Source organism: Alligator mississippiensis, chromosome 9 (genome assembly GCF_030867095.1).
Source record: "Alligator mississippiensis isolate rAllMis1 chromosome 9, rAllMis1, whole genome shotgun sequence".
NCBI lineage: Eukaryota > Metazoa > Chordata > Crocodylia > Alligatoridae > Alligator > Alligator mississippiensis.
The window spans coordinates 35,629,568-35,648,324 of NC_081832.1; the positions used below are offsets into that span (position 1 = coordinate 35,629,568).

At 53.2% G+C, this 18,757-nt stretch overlaps 1 protein-coding gene across 6 annotated transcripts in view; it reads right to left on the reverse strand.

The window, feature by feature from the left end:
• The window catches only part of CHD6 (chromodomain helicase DNA binding protein 6), a 256,715-nt gene that overhangs the window by 202,410 nt on the left and 35,548 nt on the right, over window positions 1–18,757 (reverse strand). Inside the window, exon 1 of one of the 6 annotated variants that reach the window (XM_019500674.2) lies at window positions 16,381–16,468. The exons of the other annotated variants lie outside the window; for them this stretch is intronic. The gene's annotated coding sequence lies outside the window, so the exon portion shown is untranslated. Of the gene's footprint in view, window positions 1–16,380; window positions 16,469–18,757 lie in introns of those variants that run through there. 6 annotated transcript variants of the gene reach the window in all.

Below are 18,757 nucleotides of genomic sequence, written 5' to 3' on the forward strand. Positions count from 1 at the left end.
CTGCACCATTACTGAGCCACCGAATAAGAGGAGGCAGGAGTAAAGGCAGATGAAACTTTACTGCCCTTGTGGCTTTGCACAGCCATGTACATGAGGCAGAGCTTTCTTTTTCAGTCCCCAAAGAGAAGGAAAAAAGAAAAAGGCATCTGTGGCAAACGTAAGACAATCCATCCCTAGTCCACCTGTCAAAATACCAAACCTTGTCCTGCCTGCCTGACATGACTGTGCCTTGTCCCATCTTTCTGTCCCTAATTCACTCTGGATTTCCCTACCAGCACCCAACACCAACTACCTACCTGCAGTGGACAAGGCTCTCTGGGCAGGGACAGCTGCCAGGCATTGGATCTTTCAATACATGAGAAGTACATCAGCAGCTCAGGTTTTCCATGTGCACAGCTCCCTGTCTTGGATGGACAAGGATGCACAGGATTAAGCCCCTTCCTAGCCTGTTGCATGCCCCCACTATGGAGCTGCAGAAATGGCTCATGCATGGTGTATACACACCATAAGAAAACATAACTACAGCATCATGGACATCTGTCAAAACAAAAGCAGCATTTGGCAAATGATTTAAAAACAAATCCCCAAATCTCAACCTAACCCTCCATTTTAAGCCACAAGCCAGATTCCAAGTGTGGAATCAGAAAAAATATATGCCTTAAACTTTGATTATTTTAGTTATAAGATGACATAACCGCTTTGTAAAGAATTGCTGGCTCTGTACAGTAGAACAGATAAGGGCAAGTGTTTGTCCTTTGTAACTCCTCTACAACTGCTTCGCTCACCGCGGCCTTAAAGATAGCAAAAAAGTATGTACAAAGTTAATTTCCAGGTGCAAGGAGGTTTGTGAACTAACCTCGCCTCCCCCATTAGTTCCCATCCTGATTACAGCAAAGAAATAATAAAGTAATATTATAGCCGCTTTTCATGCTAATTTCACTATATGATCACGTAAGTTGTAAGCAACTGTTAAAAAGTATATAAGCCTCCTGATTTTGCTCTTGGGGGGGGACCCCTTCCAAGTGCTTGGAAAATCCATGTCACTTTGGAACTCCCCCTACAGCTGTAGTTTCTTTTAAATAAAAGCTTCTGCTGACCTGACCCAAAAGTATGCTGCGTGTGTTTCCACGACACAAGTATAGTACTAGCAGTAGAGACCCACTTCCTGCACAAACAGCCTTTGAAGTGTCCAAGTTCTACAGGGCATCTGGCACTGATCTTGCCATGGGGGCCCACGTGCAGATTGCTGCTACTATTTGGTGGGCTAGAGCCATATCTTTGCTGTCTTGATAGCAAAGGCTGTGCCCAGGTTGTTGGTTTAAATGAGCAGGAAGCATCCAGCTCCTCTCCTGACATTAATAGCCCACAGCAGCACAAGCTCCATTTGATGCATGATCAGTCACGTGCGCTGGAGAGGGAAACTCAAGATACGAGTAGGGGGGGAGGGAGGCAGGGGAGGACCGTGGGCGATCCCCCAGTGCTCAGGGCCTGGCTGGCCGGCTCCTGCTGAGTGCTGCAGTTGCAGCCATGCAACCGGGAACCCAGAGCAGAGCAAGTCCCCAGAGCAGGGCGGCAGGAGCATGGGGCTGGGCCAGCAGGGGCTTTATGGGGCCGGGCAGGCTCCTCATTCTCCCTGCTGGTGCAGCCTGGCCTGGCTCTGTAGAGCCCCTGCCAGCCCAGGCCCCATGCTCCTGCCGCCCAGCTCTGGGCCCCGCCGATGCTGGCACTGGGGCGCCGGCACGGGCCCCACACTCCTGCCCTGCTGTTGCTGTGCTCCGCGCACCCACTCTCTCCCACTCCCCCCACCACCGTTTTCACCGCTTCCCTGCCTGCCTGCAGGCTGCTCCAGCACCACGTGGCTCCCGGCTCCATTGCTAGACTGTGGGAGCATGGACCTGTGCCGGTACCCAGGGTCAGGAGCGGGAGGGGTATGTGTGCGTGTTCATAGAGCAAGTCCCACCCACACCCCCCCACACTACCATACACACAGAACCCCACACCCACTCACACACCCCAACCACCCTCTCCCCCCACATACAACCCTCCACACCCACCCACACCCTCCCCCACAACCCACAGCCCCCCAGCCGTGTCACATAGAAGCCTATATCCACCCTGCATGCCTCCACCCCCCCACAATACACAGGAGTAAAACTTCATTTGAAACTGTTGTGCAATCACCTCTGTGTACACTACACAAACACATGTAAACCAGGACAAAAATATTTTTTGAAATCAAATTAATGAATTCATAAGCTGGCTGCACACTAAGAACCAAGGATAAACATTAATATTGGTTTTATGGCATGTTTTATTTTACCCAACTCCTGAATTATTTCCATACAGGAAAGGCAAAAATGACCCTCCTCCTTTTGATAGGGCTTGATCTTCTAGTGGGCAGTTTCTTTTCTTCTGCTAATTGTATGCCTGCTACCTCTGGGAATTTTGCTCACCCCTTCCCCTCTGTTGTTGTTCACTTATGCTGTGCCTAGCTCCCTGTGATCAGCAGGGATCCTAGTTTTCTCCAATTTAAAAAATCCCCAATTTTTGGTTTTAAAAAAGTAACTCAAAACCCACATTTTTCTGTGATTAAAATGAAACACCCCATATATGAGTGGATTTGGGGTTATTTTTTTTAAACCAAAAATTAGGGATTTTTTTTAAATTGGAGAAAACCAGGATCCCTGGTGATCAGAGACCTGAGGAAAAATGTCTTGCATTCAAAAGCTTGTCTAACTTTGTTCCAATAAAAGATATCAACTCAAGAAACTGTTTCTTCTGGCATAATTTGACTTGTCTCATGCAAAACTAAGGAAGTGATACTCTCACTCTACTCCACACTGGTTAGACCGCAGCTGGAGTACTGCATCCAGTTCTAGGCGCCGCACTTCAACAAGGACATGGAAAAACTTAAGAGGGTCTGGATAAGAGCCACCCATATGATCAGGGACTTGCAAGTCAAGCCATACGAGGAGAGGCTGAGGGACTTGGGCCTCTTCAGCCTACAGAAGAGAAGGCTGAGAGTGGACTTGGTAGCGGCTTACCACTACATCAGGGGACTACATCAAGAACTCTGTGAGCATCTGTTCACCAGGGCACCCCTGGGGAAGACCAGGAGCAATGGATACAAACTCCAGGAAGGCCACTTCAGGCTCAATTCCAGGAAAAACTCCTTCACAGTCAGGGTGTCCAAGCTGTGGAATAAACTCTCCTGTGGTGGTGCAGTCACCTACCCTGGAAATCTTCAAAAGGAGACAGTCACCTCGCTAAGGTCACTTGACCCCAGTTGTCTTTTCCTGCCTAGTGCAGGGGGACTGGACCTGATGATCTACAGCGTCCCTTCCAGCCCCTAACAATCTATAAATTTCTGGACCATACTGGCTACAACATCACTCTTACACTCCAAATATTTATTATACCATTTTATCTCAGTTTTATTTCAATCCCAAATTATTTTAACTCTGTTTTACTCTATCCTTAAATCACACCTCACTACAAACATTTTCCATATAAAACTCACACATATTCTGTTAGAACTCAGGAAAGTAATCTCATTGGTGTCCTTATAACAAACAAGGCTGATGACATTTCCAAGGAAATTTTAACTATGATCTTTTAAAAAGTTTTTACTCAGTGATTGAGACAAATGAGCAAATGGAAGTCACCCCAATCTGTGTCTCAGTCACAAGATGAGTGCATTACTCCTATGCAGGGTATCTCCCACCGGGAACTTTGACCAGTTCTGACCCAATGCCAACAGGGACAATACCAACAGGGGCAGGCTGTGTGCAGGCTGGGCTCAGCTGGGGACAGTGGCAGCAGAGGTGGCAAAAGAATAGTTTTCCCCCTCTGTGCTAGGTTCCCCAGAACTAGGTTGATGGAGGGGGAGCTCCTCTTGCACCACTATTGCTGTCGCTAACTCCACTTGACTGGCTGGAGTGGGCAGGAATGGCTCTGGAGCTTTCCCCATACCTGGGACAGCAGGGAAAGTAAGGGAGGGGGGCAGGGAAGAGAAAGGAGGGATTGTGTCACTGAGCACAGAAGGGAAGGGGAGATGCTTAACTGTTTTGGGGACTTAAAATTTCTCAGAGGTTTCTGCAGTGTGGACTTCCACACTGCTGGGCGGGGATAGGTTGGGAGGGAAGTACAGCCACCTCTGCACCTTGTATTCTAAAAAGCTATGTAGAACTGCTGTGCACTGTGAAACAGCTGCTGTGTTTTATCTCCAAGATGACTACAGTCTAGCAACAAACATATTGACAGTACAGGCAACCCCCACTTAATGCTGTTTCGCTTAGCACTATTTCGCTATAATGCTCATTTTAAGTCGACACCTGATTCCACTTAGCGCTCAGCAAGTTTTGTTATAATGCTTGTGTTCACTATTTTGGGTCATTAAAAACACTTGCAGTCACCATCTTGGGTTGTCAAAGACTTTCAGTTTTGCTTAACGCTCATTTCACTTAATGCTTGTTTTTTCAGGAACCAATTAAGAGTGCTAAGCCTGTAGTTTCTATACAGAGAAGGTTAGCCCTGTTCTGTTAAGCACGAGAGGTGCACTGATACATTGGTCCCATATCGGATCACCACCAATACAAGGAAAATTGACAGTATTGGAAATTGGCTTTTCTGGGCTGATATGGCCAATAATGTCGCTGATAAATGGCCCAAGCATGCATGCAGCTGCAGCACAGCACACAAGCGACCAGGAGAGCAGCCCAGAAGTGCAGAGAGCAGCATTGGGCTGGTAAGTCTGTTGTGGGGGAAGGGAAGGAGCGTGTGGAGGGCAGATCAAGGCCCTCACAGTGAGGGAAGGAATGGGGTGGGGGTGGGGGAAGGGGCAGGTGCTGCCCAGCCAGAGTGGGGCAGGGCATGGGATGGAGCCACAAGTGGCTTGTCCAGGAAGCATGGGGGGAGGGGGAGGCCTGGCTACTGCCACTGCACGCACCCCAGGAGGGCATGGGGGGGTGTGCCCCTCGCATCTGTGCACAGGGCAAGGGTACCTGCCGCTGCGTGCTGGGGCTAGGGCTACACTGAGCTCTTCCAGGCAAGGGAATTGGGCCAGGCTGCACTCTGGATGGGTAGTGGCAGGACTGGGAGGGGGGCTACAGTGAATTCTGGTGTGGCTGCAGCCTCCCCTCCACCCCCAGCACTGCCGCTGCTTGCCCCAAGCGCAGCCCAGCCCAGCCCTCTTGCCGATAAGAGCTCAGTGCAGCCCCTGCCCCAGCCTACAATGGCATCCTGCCCTTGCCCCACACACAGATCCAGAGGGCACACCCCCCCAATGCCCTACCAGAGTGCGCACAGCTGTGGGAGATGCCCCTCCCTCCCCATGCCCTCCAGATGACCTGCTCACAGCTCTGTCTGGCGCCCTGCCCTGCCTGGGCAGCGCCTGCCCCAGGCCCACTCTCTCCCTCACTGAGGGAGCCTTGATCTGCCCCCCCCCCACACCCCTTCCTTCACAACAGACTTACTAGCCGGACACTGCTCTCCAAGCTGCTGGGGTGTATAGCAGTAATCAGATTGGTATCAGCCCAAAAAACCTCTATTGGTACACCCCTATTAAGCATAACCAGCTGTTTTGTTGTTAAGACATTTATTCAACACAGCACCATTTTATAAAATTTTTAAAAATATTTTTGAGGTTTGCTGTAAATATAGCTCACAGAGTTGCTGGTTGTTTAAACTGCTGTGTGTGTCTGAGGAGTAAGAACTGAAATACCTTAATATTTTGGAAAGGGCAAAAAAGTTCCCCTCTATTCAGATGACTAAATTCTTCCAAGGTCTATATTTTATTTTTATATATAGATAAATATATATTCCACCCCCCAATGCATCACCCTTTCTAGTGCCTCACCTTTTCCCTGGGCAACACTACTGTACTTGAAGGCAACTAAAGAAGAGCCAAGCTCAGGAAATGCTCAAGACATTTCTAAGCAAGTCTTACACCATCATGCAAGCTCAAGCTATGCTTAGATGAGAAAAACTTGTTGCAGGGATGAGCACTACTATCAGAACAAGCAAGTACATCTGCTTGCTTAGCTTTCCCACTGCTGCCAAAACTATTGGAAAGACATTGTGCACTAACACACAAATTACCACCACTGAGCCCAACATGAAGAGTCTTCTCTTGCAGCTGACTCCCACATGGACATACAGAAACAGCTGTGGGATGGGCTCAGATTCTCATCCCACATATACTGCATATTGAAACTTACCTTGAATGTGCCCAAACCAGTGAAATGAGGGCATTCGCCACTTCATTTGCAACTTGAATGGATAGTGATTCCAAAACCACAGAACAAGGTCACCTCCTCCACACCAGGAAACCCTCTTGTTCAAGGGAAGGAAAGTTATATGCACAGGTACAGAAACTGGCCCCAATCCTGAGCTCCCACAAACCAGTGTTAAAACTGCCACTGATCACACTGGGACCAGGCTTGGCCAGGCCATCAGGCTGATGTGAGTAGGTGCACTTAAAGTGAGTTTTGCATATGGAACAGGTAAACTATCTGGATTCACAAGCACTAGCCTCGTGCTGGCAGATAAATCAAAGGAAGCTTAGTGCCCCATGGGACTAAAGGAGGTTGCTTATTAAAAAACTTACTGCCACAGAGAACTTTCTTAGACCTATGCCATCAGAGGTCACTGCAATTCAGTGACAAGAAGGACAGTCCAATGCAAAGCTTCACCTCAGTCCTGCCGCCTCTTCATGTAATCCTTGTATGTTTCACATACCAATTCAATCAAGAATGACCAGATGAGGTGCAGAGCTGGAAGCAAAGGTCATCTCAGTGTTTACTTTGCCCCTCTTAGCTCACACCATTAGATTGGATAACCAACACATGTAGGAAAGAGGTTGTCCTACAAAGACATGACCCTCTCATGGGGTACAAACCTGTCCTGGCTTACAGGGAGCACCCCCCCCAACCTCAAACAGCATCTCTCAAGCAAAAGGCTATCTAACTTCCAGGCTCACCAAGAAACCAGGTCTTGCAAGGGACCAGATGCCTTCTGTGCCCCAACATCAATATAGACCAAATCATCACTGGACCGAATAACACGGATTATAACATCCAAGGTTCACTCACTTTTAATTACCAATGTCATATATGCCATGACCTACTCATGGTACCCCTCTGCTGTCTACAATGGACAGATGAGGTGATCCCAACATGAAAGAATGAATGAATACCAATCTGACATCAGCTGCAGAAAGCCAAGCAGGCTTATCAGACCATTTTAACCTCTCTGGGCTTGAGGGTGACTGTTCTTAGGCAGCGAAATTTTAAAAAGCAATTTGAACAGAAATCTGCAGGAAAAAAAATCATCCACATTGGACTGTGTTAAGTATGGTTTAAACATGGACTATGAATTCTTAACTCATTACCTGGATTAGCTTTTGTGACTTGTTCTTACGGACTTATTGCTTGTTTGCCTCTCCCCAACACTGTCCCCCTCCCCTCACTCCCCCTTCTTTCCTGGCTTTTGTTTTCTAATCACCATTTTATATACTATGCTACGTATGTCTGTTCACAGCATCTGATGGAGTCATCTTGGGCTCATGAAAGCTTGTGAGGATGGATGGATGGATGGATGGATTCTAACTTTGGTTAGTCTATAAAGTGAAAATCTACTCTGCCTTCTATTAGACTTTAGACTAACACAGCTAACTAGGTCTCTTTGCAAAGGCATCTGTCACGCAAACTATGTTTTGGCCCCAAGATGGGGACTAGCATGGGCTTTCTGCATCTCATTCTTGCACACTGGTCAGCCACTCTCAGACTAGCCCCTATCCCAAGGGTGGGCAAAACATGACCCACGGGCCAGATCTGGCCCACCAGGCCATTCTATCCGGCCTGTGGGGCCCCTAAAAAATTTAGAAAATAAATTATCATCTGCCCCTACCTGCAAAGATGACAAGGTGCTAGAGGCAGCAGGACCTAAGAGCAGAAGGACTCAGCAGCCACAGCAGCAAGGCCTGCCCAGCCCCATCCCCAGCTCCCAACCAGAAGTCTGGTTCTGACCTGGTGACCTTGGGGCTGTTCTATGCCTCCCTCCGCCCAAGAGCACAACTCTTGCTAGGCAGGCAGCACTGATCCCACTGTGCCCAAGAGCACAACTCCCTAAGAAGGGGGAAGGGGGGGGGCTCTCCCTGCTGGCACAGCCCAACCCAGGTCCATATAGCCCTTGCCAGCCCAGGCCCCACACTCCTGCCACCCCACCCGAGGCCCCCACTGTCACCAACACCAGTTGTCACTGCACTCCCACCCACCTACTGCCACTTCTCCCACTGCCTGCAGCTGGGAACTGTGTTGCCGAAGTGGCCGGGGGGGGGGGAACGGGGATGATGGAGAGCTGTGATGGCAAGCGGGAAGGTAAGGAAGCAGCAGGGGAAGGGCAGTGGTGGCAGATGGGGGGGGGGGGGGGGAGTGGCAGCAAATGGACATTGCCTCAGGGCTGGGGCATCAGGAGAGCTGAACCGGACTGACAGAAGCACTAGTAGGGGCTCCGCCTGCCCCAGGTCCTGAGCACCCCAAGGCCTCATGGCTTGCTGCTGTTGCTGGTGGCAAGGGCTTTGGGCACCCACACCCCATCAAGCACACCCCACACCCACAACCCCTCAAAAACCCCATACCCACCTATACCCCACATATCCACACCCACACACCCTCACATGCTCCCCCACCCTACATACATACACCCTCATACCCCCAACACCTATCATGAGTATGGAGGGGGTCAGGGTGTGAGTGTATGTGTGTGAGATATGTATAGTGGGGTATGTGGGACAGTGTCGGGGGTGTGTGTGGTTATGGAGGGGGGGGGTGAGTGTGTGTGGTGTGGGTGGGCTGGGTGTGCGTGTGTGGGGGCTTCCCCCCTGTCTGCTCTCTGCGATGTGGCTCAGCCCAGCCCCTCCGCAAGCAAAGAGAGAGGAAGGGGATCAATGTTGCCTGTTTGGCTCCAGCGCACTGCAAAGGGCAGGAAAGCAGCTGCTGCTGACTGCCTGCAAGAGGGGAGTGGGGCAGGGAGCCAACCCGCACCAGCTCTCTTAGTCTCTGTCCCATACCTGCCTAGCAGGCTGCAGCCAAGCCTGCGCTAGCTCCTGCTACTGTTGCTGCTCTCTCACCTGTCTGCCCGGCAGAGCTGCACCAAGTGCCCGTTGGCTCCGGCTGCTGCTCCCCACTCTTGTCTGTCCCTGCCGGCCCATCAGGACTTTGTGAGCAGCCAAGCTCCTTCACGCCCCCGACTCCCCGCTCCATCCACACATGCTCCCATGCCCTGCACTACAAGGACCAGAGTGAGCTGCTGGCAGAGCCCACCCCACTCCTCTCAACACTGCAGCTTCCCCTACCTACCTGCTGCCTGGACCGCTTCCATTCCCCACCTGCTGCAAAGGAGTACTTCCAGGGGCAAAGGGTTTTGTCATCTCGGAACCAGAAAAATACCAAATTATATTCTAAAAATCAAACATCTACTGCAACAGTCATTAATTTGATTTCAAAAAAAATTTTTGTCCTGATTCACTTGTGTTTGTGTAGTTTTATAAAGAGGTGATTGTATAATAGCTTAAAATGAAGTCGTACTCTTGTATATTGTGGGGGGGGGTGAGCAGGTATAGGTTTCTGGGGGGCTGTGGGTGTGTGTGTATGTGCAGTGTAGGAGAGGGTGTGGGTGGAGTTTATGGGCGGGGATGGATAGGTGTTGGAGCATCAGCAATTTTGGTCATAGACACAGCTTTAAATGTTTTTTCTATATACCTTGAGGTACCAGGCATGGCTCATGAATGCTGCATTGTCGAGGTGGATGGAGCATCCCAAAGGAGCACCCGGGGGGTGGGGGGGGTGGGGGGGGCCACGCATGCTCAGCGGTGAACCCAGAAGTGGACTGGAATCACTTCTGATTGGCAATCAGCTGTAGCAGGGACCCAGATGCCTCCCCAGACCCAGGAGACACCAGTCGCCAAGCTGGGGGGGGGGGGGGTGGCAGCGTGGGGCCGTGCACGCTCCCTGGAGGACCCGGAAGCGGAGTGGAAGTGCTTCTGTTTGCAAGCTGTCCAGCCAGCCAGCCAGCCTGAGCAGTAGCACCACCACCCTCTTTTCTCCCCATAGCCTTCTGCAACAGGTTTTATGTATCTGCAGTTCTGAGTGCATTCACCCGGGAATCCAAACTGAGGCCCTAGCTGCGTGGAGCAGAACAGCAACCCGACCATGTTCCGATTGCAATTGGAGAGCAGACAGAACCAGCACCGAGGGGAGCACAAGCTGCCTGAAAACAGACAATCTTGAGTAATGACTGGCAATCCTAGCCTAGACTTGGTTAATCCACCTTCCCCCACAGCCTGCTTTCTCTCCTGGACATTGTTTTGTTACAATTCTGCCTCAGCCTCTGTTTAGAGCAGGGTTTATAAATACTGCCCACAGGCCAAATCTGGCCTATGGAGGTACTCTGTCTGGCCTGTGACAGGTTCCTCAGTCCCATCTGGCCCAGGCACTGTCTGGCCCATAGTGCTTCCCGCCACTCCAGGGGAGCTCAGCAGGGCTGGGCTCCCTCCACAGCTGGACTACATTTCTAGGCAGCCCAGGAAGCAGCAGCTCCTTCCAGCTGCCCCAAGTCTCTGCTGCTGGCCCCAGACCCATGGTACTGGCAGGGACCCACATGAACAGCCTCAGTCTGGGCCCGACTCATCCCATGCCTGCTCAGGACCTGCCCCGAACAGAGCAGACCAGCCTGGACCTGTGCGCACAGCCCTGACCTTGTCCTGCCCTGCACCCGTTCCAGAATGCCTGCCTACAATGAGCGGTGGCAGCTGCAGTAGCAGCCAGGCAGAAGCTGCTGCTGGGCAGTGGGGGAAGAGAAGCTGCCTCCCCCACACTACCACCAGGCCCCCTTTTGCTGTAGCTGCCCAAAGCCCATTCGCAGGTTTCCCTGCAGCTCCTCTCTGCCACCATCACTCCGGGCCACCCAGTAGAACAGCAGTGGCAGTGGAGAGGAGCCGCAAGGCAACTCAGGCGTGCGCTCCAACAGAGGCTGGTCCTGGGTGGTGTCACCCAGATTGGTGACATCCTGGCCTATGACAGGCAGGCATGGGTGGACCCCACTGCACTGGCCCAATGCATGGGTTTACCCATGACTTATGCAACCTGCTGCCTAATCCAGGAGGTGAAATCTGCCTTTCCTCCTGACGCCCTTGCCTTTGTCAACCAGGTCCTGCAAGATGGCAGCCCCCCCACCCCGTGTCCTCCAGTTCACCAGATTCTGTCGTAGGACTGGCACAAGTGGTGTCCCCCGCTCCACCACCTGAGCCAGCTGGAAGACACCAAACCAGTCCGCTTCTCCATCATCCATTGCCACCACCTCTACACGCTCATGCACTGCACGATCCACCATGCCACCCTCACATCCCACCCAGACACCAAATGGTGGGATCTGATCAGCCAGGGGGTTGGTGGGGCGCCCCAGTAGCTGAGTCTGTACTCCACCCTCATCCCACAAGCCAACTGAGGACCTCAGCTGGCAGCTCCACCATGGAGCTGTCGCCATGGGCATGTACGTGGCAAACGTCACCAACACCCCAGTCTCCTGCCCCTTCAGCGGGCAGATGGAGAACCTGGTGCACATGATGCTTGAGTGCACTAGGCTGCAGCCTCTCCATCTCCACCTCCAGAACCCCCTTCTGAGGTTCTGGATGAACTTCACCTCCCACCGTTTCATTTTTGGACAACCCATCCATGGCCCCACCAAGTCCTGGGACCTCCTGGTCAACCTCCTCCTGGCCCAGGCCAAGTGGACCCTGTACATGACCAGGAAGGAGGCTCTGGCTGGGAAGATGCCCAAGAACTGCAGGGCCACTTTCCTTTCACTGGTCTGCACACACCTTTGAGCGGAGCACCACTGGGCGGCATCCACTGGCTCCTTGGACACCTTTGAGGACTGGTGGGTGTGGCCCGGGGTGGCTCTGCTTAGTATCCCCCTCAGAAGCACTCATTTTCACATTCTGACCCTCACATCACTCCTGTCTTGCTTTTTGCCTTTGTTGTCCCAAGAATGTTGTTATATCTTTTATCCATTGGCCCCACACAGTAGGGGCTATTAGTTAGCCAGGTGGGCCTTAGGGCTCATAATGATTGAAAAATACAAATAGGTGTGGGCTCTGATACAGAAACTAGGGGTGCACCAATAGAAATTTTTGGGGCCGATACCGATAGCCAATATTTAAGGAGGCATATTAGCTGATACTGATCCGATTTCCACTACAGCTGCCTCCAGCTGGTAAGTCTGTTGTGGGGGAAAGGGGCATGGGGGGGCACAGATCAATGCCCCCACAGTGAAGGAGGGGGAAAGGGGCAGGGACAGGTGCTGCCCAGGCGGGGCAGGGGAGGGAGCCTGGAGCCATGCTCGTGGGGGGCGGGGTGGAGGTGGCTCCTGCCGCTGCTTGCACCCCAGGGGGGCACTGGAGTGGGGTACCGTGCCCCCAGATCTGTGCGGGGTGGGGTGAGGTGGGCTGCAGCTGGGGCTGTGCGGGGCTCCTCTTGGCACGGGCTGGGCTTGGAGCAGGCACCAGCGGCGCTGGGAGGATCCTGCATCCACTCCAGATTTCACTGCCACTCCATTCCCAGTGCCACTGCTACCAGTCACCTGGCACAGCCCCGGCTCTTGCCAGCACATGGGTGAAGGCAGGGCGTTGAGCTAGGGTTGCGGCTGACAGCGGTGGCACTGGGAGTGGAGCAGCGGTGAAATTTTGGGTGAATGACAGTGGGGAGTGCGCTGCTGCTGCTGGACCACGAGAAAAGCCAGCGGGGAGGGGGAGGTACGGTGATGGTGCCCCACTACCACTGCCGGGCCCTACCAACAGCTGGGAGGGAGGGAGAGAAGTGGGGATGGGAAGGGAGGCAGGTGGACATGGGCTGGACAGATCTAGAGCATGGGGGTGGGGGGAGTGGCACTGGACCTGAGGCAGGGGGGAGAGGGGGAATGGGTCCAGACCGGAAGCAGCAGGGGAGGGGAGAGAATGGGCCCAGACCCGAGGGGGGAAAAACAGGCTTGGACTCAGGGTGGGGAATGAGGGAACAGGGCCAGAACCAAAGTGTGGGGGGGGGGTGGAGCAGGGGCTGGACACGGGCCTCTGCCCCCTCCCCACCGTCGTTCTTGACAAGTAATTGGCTAGTTTTTATTATACTGCTACTCTTGGGACTGCTGTGCCACCCTGATATTTTCCTCAGCAAGGGCTCCTACCAAATCCAATCTCTATCACACCCTGAGTATATCTCGCACTGCATTCTGTGCCATTGTGCCCTACACCTATTAGTGTTCTTGCAAGAAGTCCAACACATCCCTGGGTTCCTGGCCATACAATAACTTGAGGAAATGCCTGTTGAAAACTGCTGGACCGCCTGAATAATGAACAGCAAGTAGGGCAACAGCTTGTTCCAATTCTGGGGTTACCCCATCACAAACTTTAGTAACATCCCTTTCAATGTTCTGTTGAATTTTTCAATCAACTATTAGTTTGTAAGTGATAAACTTTGGTCTTTACCAAATGAACCTTTAACAAAGCCCAAGCCTCCTGTAATAGATTTGACATGAGTACTATATCTTGGTCAGTTAACAGCTCCCAGGGAATACCCAAGAGAATATTTTTTAGCAATTCTGAGGTGACTGTTTAAGTCGATGTCAAGTGAATGGTCACTGCTTCAGGGTATCACGTGGCACACTCTACAATAGTGTTTTTGGAAAGACAAAATTGCCTTGCACCCTCTTTAAGTGCCACTCTGATCCCTTTCCCTGCCCGATCTGCTGCTTTGCTTTCTGCTCCAAATCCTATGCTCCTTGCCTGATTTGCTGTTTTGCTTTCTGCTTCCTGCCCTATTTGCCATTATGCTGCCTCTCCTCTTCCCACTATGCCACATGCACTACACAGAGGCTACCCATGCCACTTGTGACACCTATGATGCAGGCTGGCCACCTACAGTGTACAAGAACAAAAATAAATCAACAGCTGCTTGTGCTTGACTCCAGCAGCCCAATTAGGTCCACTCCAACCAGCTCAAAGAGCATGCTGGGTGAGTTTAGGCTGCCCACATTCTCCACCATATATAGAGTGGGTCACTCACTCACTCTGCTTCCACAGCTAGGCCAGTCAGGTTGAGTTCAGGCTTCCAATCACTTTTATTCCAGATAAGGCCCGACTCATCCCTGTACCTCAACGTGGGAGAATGAGCTAAGAGGTATCAGAAGTTGAGAAGGACCTCCCTTGCACATGAATCTGGACTCCAGCTTAGGGACCAGCTTGCTCACCAGAAGACAGACAAAGCAGCATCTAGCCTTTGCTGCCTGCCCCCCTCCCACTCTTTTTCCTCCTCAGGCTAAGCTTCTGCACTCTATCTGGTTCAGCAGTCTGGCACCATGGGTCTCAGAAAGCAATGAGACAGATGTACAAACTATGGGAGAGGGAGAAACTCTCTCGAGAAGAGCCAGGGTGGGAAGCAGCTCTGAAAGCAAATGGGCATGCTGAGAGCATGCTGCCAGGCAAGCTTACACCTTTCAAAAAGCACAACTGTCCAGGTTCAAAGTACCCCTCTGTTCTCAAGATTGTTGGTTATCGCTGTGTTGGTGTAAGGATATAGGCAGACAACGTTCTTTGGGTAGATGTGGTATCTTTTATTAGAACAACTAAATTGTTGGAAAAAATGCCCAAAAGCTTACAAAGAACAATTTTTCTATTTAGTTGGTCTAATAAAAGATATCGCATTTACCCAAGAACTGTGTCTGCCTCTGTTATCAGAGCAGACACCCCAAAGCCCTCGTCAAACTCCCTAACTCAACGGTTGTCAACCAGAGGTATACATACCTCTAGAGGTACTTAAAAGAACTGTAGGGGGTACACAGCACAGCCTGGTTACGTGAAGAGCAGCCCAGTCCAGCTGGTAAGTCTGTTGGGGTGGGGAAGGGGCTTGGGGGAGGGAGTGGAGCTGGGAAAGAGGCTGCCCAGCCAGGGTGGAGTGTGGGACTGATCCACACGGGGCAGGGGCAGACTGCTTCCACCACTATGTGCATCCTGGAAGGCAATGTGAGGCGTGTGCTCCCAGATCTATGCACAGGGCAGGGCGGAGCATCGCTGCAGGCTGGGGCCAGGGGCTACACCGGGCTCTTCCTGGCAGAGGGGGCTGGGCCGGGCTACACTTGAGATGGGCAGCGGCAGCATTGGGAGGGTGAGGCCCATGGCAAAATCTGGAGTGGCTGCAGTCCCCCCCCCTCCCCCACAGTCCCACTCCTATAGGCCCCTGCAGTGAGGGAGGGAGTGGGGCTGCGGCTGGAGTAGGAGAAGGTGCTGCCTAGCTAGGGTGGAGGGCAGGAGAGCCGTGACTGGCTCGTCTGAAGGGCAGGGTGTGGTGGCTCCTGCCACTGCACACACCCCAGGAGGGCACAGGGGGCGCATGCCCCCGGATGTGCACGCAGGGTGGGGCAGGCTTCAGGCTGGGGGCAGGGCAGCACTGGGCTGTTCCCAGCTGGGGTGTTGGGCCTGGCTGTGCTAGGAGAGGGGGTTGGGGAGGACTACAGTGAATTCTGGAGTGGCTGCAGCCCCTCCTGTGATTCCCCTCCCAGCACCTCTGCTGCCGCCCACCCCAAGTGCAGTGCAGCCCAGCCCAGCCCCTGCCAGAAAGAGCCTGGCATGGCCTCAGCCTTCCCTGCACGCAGATCCAGGAGCATGCACCCCCCCCCCGTGCCCCCCCGGGGTGAGTGCAGGGGCAGGAACTGCCAACCCACTCACCCCTCAGATGAGTCGCTCACAGCTCAGTCCTGCGTTCCACTCCAGCTGGGCAGCACCTACCCCTGCTCCAGCTCCAGCCCCAGCCCCACTCCCTCACTGTGGGAGCCTACAGGAGTAGGGCTACAGGGGGGCGGTAGGGAGAGGCTGCAGCCACTCCAGAATGTGCCATAGCCCCAACTTCCCCTCCCAGCACCACCACCACCCACCCCAAATGCAGCCCAGCTCAGCCCCCCAGTGGGAAAAGCCAAGTGCTGGCCACAGCCCGCCCATGCGCCATGCGCAGATACAGGAGCACATACACCCCATGCCCTCTCCGGGTGCGTGCAGGAGCCACCCCCCCTCCCCATGCCCCCCAGACAAGACACTCACAGATCCGTCCCGCACCATGTCCCAGCTGTGCAGCGCCTGCACCAGCCCCACTCCCTCCCTCACCGCAGGCAGCTTGATCTGCCCCCTCCACCCCCGCTTAAAAACAAGAAAAAAGAAGGGGTACAGGAGCTGAAATTTTGAGACAGAAGGGGTACACATGTTAAAAAAGGCTGAAAATCCCTGCTCTAATTCAACACTCCCCAGGATGAGGTATTCACATACTATTATACTTTGCTCACATGTTCTTACAGCTCCCTTGCTCTGAACAGGCTTCAACACGGACTCTTCTCTCCACCATTCTAGCATGCAGCCTAGCATGCATGAAGTCTGTTTGTAATAAAATTAGAATATGTTATAGTAGGTGTTTGACTTTTAGTGTAGGATTTGGGGTTTTTTTCTGGTTTTAAGATGGCAACCCCCCTTCCCAAAAGGAGCATTTGGGGGAGGGGGAAAGGGGATAGACTTCCTGTGGCAAAGGTCAGGCGGTAGGGGGCAGGACTTCTGGTCCCAATATGGTGACCGGGGGACAGGGCAACTGTCAAGGGGCCGAGCTACCCATGTGGCCTTCGACAGTTCACCAGAACTCATTAAGCGGCCCTTCAGCTGAAATAATTGCCCACCCACACCTTAAGGTGTACATCACACCCCAAGCCTCATGGGTATTGCTATGTCATCACTGTCTTGTTGGGGCTCTGGCTTTCTCAGCCACTGCCCCTTTTCTCTTAGCTAAGCCTTCTAGCTTGAGCCCACTGCACTGGATCTGGCTCTGAGGCACCAGCTCTGGTCTCGCCTTCTAGGGCTCCTGGCCCTGTCTGGCTGTGCCCCTCTCAGATGCCAAGCCCCTAGCCCCATCTGGCTGCCCCCTCTTGGGTGCCAGGCCCCTGGCCCCCGTCTGGCTGCTCCTTTTTCACGTACTGGGCCCCTGGTCCCTTGTCTGGCTCTCTGGCCTCATGCTCTGCCCTGCTCTAGGCTTAACACTTGTTCGGGCCTTGAGCCTGCCCCTGCAGGGCTCCATGTGATCACATACCCCTTGTGCACTGATGGGACCTCTGTATACTGCTCCTTACAATCCTAACCCAAACCACTGGTGCCAAACTGCAACTCAAACCAAAAGCCCCCCAGGCTATAACAACATCAACACACAAAGAGAAGAAGACCGCTGACCCTTTAAGAAGGCAAATTTTCCTCACCTCTTGTGCCAGCATACCTGCCCAGCTTTGGGATATATCCCTGTAGCTCCCAGAGCCTCACTGGGGATACACGGGCAGCACAGCAGTCCCTCCAGGATTCTCCAATAGCTCCCCTGGCCAGGAAGTCCTACCCCTGCAATGTGCAGGGCTAGATTAACTAGCTAGCTCAGGCATGGGTTTATATGCCTCTCAGGGCACTGACCCCTTCTGGTCAGAAGGCTACCCTGGGCTGCCTGCAGGTGTCTGTTAACTGGCCTCATTGCCTGGTTGTTATGGCACCCTGTAGCTGCTATACCCTGCTTGGCCTCCCCTGATCCATCTCTGGGCTGCTTCTATAAGCACCAATACAGCTCTAGGAAATGAATACTCCTTTGGGTCAGGTATCACTGGAAGTATTAACTATGTTATAATCACCAGAGATCTGGGTTTTCTATTCATCATGGAAAAACATGGATCTTCCCCTTTAAAGGAGGAAAAAAAAACAAAAACAAACAATCACAGATTTTCTCCTTTAGAGGGAAAAAAATTGGGCAAAAGTGGCTGCTTTGTGCTGGGGGGAGAGGAAGGAGGGCGATCAGACAGGGTGTGCCACCTGCACATGTGTGCACATATGTACATGGCAGCTGGGCAGTGTGGAGAGCAGCTCCTGCAGCTCCCTACAAGTAAGTCAATGGGAACCCAGAGGGCAGATTGAGGCCCCCATGGGGAGAAAGAGGGAGGGAAGGAGAGAGTGGGACACAGGTGGGGCACTGTCCAGCTAGGGTAGGTGCATGGGGCTGGAGAGGGAATGTGGGGCCTGGCTGGGGAAGCAGGACAGACTCATCCAGAGGCAGCGGGGTGGGCTTGGCTTCCCTCCACCGCGTGCACTCCTGGGAAGGAGGGAATTGGGAGGGGCATGTATTCCCTAGATTTGTGCATGGGGCAGGTGAGGATGCAGGCTGCTCACTGAAGGCTCACAGCTCCCTGCCCTGCTGCCTTCCCCCAACAGCCTCCACAGCCCAGTGAACAGGGCCCAGCAGGGCAAAGCAGGGCAGGGAGGTTTGGTGCTACTGCCGGGAGCCCCACGCTGGCCATATTGCCATGGCAAGGTACCCCCTGCCTGCCCAGCAGCAGTGGGGGGGCACAACTCTCTGCCATTGCCCTGGCTGCTACTGGGCAGGCAGGGGGTGCCTCACCATGATGGCATGGATGAAGTGGGGCTCCCAGGAGCAGCACCAAGCTTCCCCACCATTCTGCACTGGGTCCCACCTGCTAGGCCACAGAGGCCCCCAGAAGCAAGGCAGCATGGTGGGGAACCTCAAGCCCGCAGCAGGCAGCCCACATCCTCCCCGTCCCCCACCTTCGGGCTCTGCTCCAGCCCTGCTGCTCACAGCGGGAGGGGGTGGAGGAAAAGGGGAGCCAGGCTCTGCACTCTGCTCTAGCTGCA